Genomic DNA, 1,966 nt, shown 5'->3' with positions numbered 1-1,966 from the left:
AATTCCCCCGCAAGTGCTATGACGGTGCTTCTTTCGAAGGATTTTAGTTCTGTTAGGTTCGGCCATTCCCCCGAGTGGATGAGCTTCTTTTCACCTCGTCCATTGGTGCCGGATTCGAACACGCGAGATCTCGGTAACCGATCCTCATAGTCCTATTTTTGACGTGATGTACCCCCACTAGTTACAGGAGCTCGGACTAGGACAGTTCCCCCTTTTGACAAACAGCAGCACTTGGCTAAGCACCTTTTGTGGCATGCGTGGGAGCGCCTGTGAGGATCTCATCCTGGAGCATTTTATTTTTTACTATACTTTTATTTTTTACTTTTTTACGGCCCCTATTTTATACTTCAATTTCTCTTAAAAGCTCAATAAGGTTCGCTTTATTTTTATTTATTAAAAACAAAAACAAACAAACAAACACAACAAAAACATTCTTACGATAAGACAACGAGTAAATATAAACTAGTGTCCTGCCGCCGAACTCTCTCTCGGGTTGTTGTGCCTGTCGCTTCAGCGCTCGCTGAACGGCGCTCGGTGTTTTATAAGTCTACGAGAGCGAGATGAGTACATTTTCATGTTTTACAAAAGGCCACTTAGGATGTGTTATATGTATTGTAAAATTTGTGAATATACAAAGTGAGGGATCTCAGGTTTTCCTTTTAATGTTGTGGTTTCGTTTCATCCTTGGTTTCGTTCTTTTACTTTTTATTTGTTTTATTTTTTTTATTTCTTTTAAAGAAAATATGGACACTATGGAAAAGCATGTTAAAATTAAAAGAATGAATAAAGCCCAAAATGAACAATATAAACAAAGAAATAAAGTGACTGACTGGAAGAAGTTATAAAGATGAAAAGAACATTTACATACCTTTTTAAGAGCTTCAGGGTCGTGACGAGTGGGTTGTGCTGTACAGCACGCCTTGCTACCATTTCATAAAACAGCCACTCTGTTCGAAGGTCACACTCCGCAAGATACGCGCTGTAGTCATGTTGCGGAATAAGAGGTACACTACAGTCCCTTGCCACTATGCATATGTATGTATATGTGTATATATATGTGTATATATATGTATATTATATATATATATATATATATATATATATATATATATATATATATATATATTATAGCTACAGTCTTTATCTCATGTCAAGAGACTGACAGGTCAAGTTCATCCTCTTCCTCTTGTTTTCTTCCCACCCATGCGTTCCTCTCAGCGAACATAGTGATGGATTTTGGGGGGATTGTATATTCTTATATCTAATATTTTTTCTCTTTTGTATTTAATTTTCACTTTGTTATCTCATATTCTTCTTTGTGAATCGGTATTATCATTCTTTATATCATTATTACATAGACATCATTTTAGATAATATTTAATTCACTTTATTGAAGTTCTACATTTGGCAGAATTGTATATCCTATTAGTTTACTTTTCTCCTGGTTTGTTTAGAATAAGAAATTCTATCTTATTTCATCTATTTATTTGTTTCATGTGCAATAGAATGATTTATTGACAAGTATAATTGGATAATTAATTGTTTTTGTTGTATGTCTTTTCATGAATATCGGAAATAGTTGCATTGCAATTATAATGACACGAAATGTTCTATATCACAATCTTTTTTATTCATATGTAGTTAGTATTAGAAGAGGAACAGTAGTGTCCGGAACAAGAAAAAAAACTTTTTTGAGCTATTTCTTATTTTACTGGAAAACAAACAAGACGTATATAATACTATAATATATATATGTATGCTAATCATAAAATTATAAATGTTTATTAAGGTACACGTATCATAATCATTAGAAGCTGAAACTTCAGATTATTCATATAAAAACTATTTTTTGGCACATGAATGATACTTTATCATTTTGCTCCTGATATGTAGTGTGATGTAAGCTTCGTCAATATATCGTACTGCCGAACCACATTTAGCACACCATCAAATAAAGCAATTTTTA

Source organism: Penaeus monodon, chromosome 13, assembly GCF_015228065.2.
Source record: "Penaeus monodon isolate SGIC_2016 chromosome 13, NSTDA_Pmon_1, whole genome shotgun sequence".
Classification (NCBI taxonomy): Eukaryota; Metazoa; Arthropoda; class Malacostraca; order Decapoda; family Penaeidae; genus Penaeus; species Penaeus monodon.
This window is presented reverse-complemented; position numbering follows the sequence as displayed.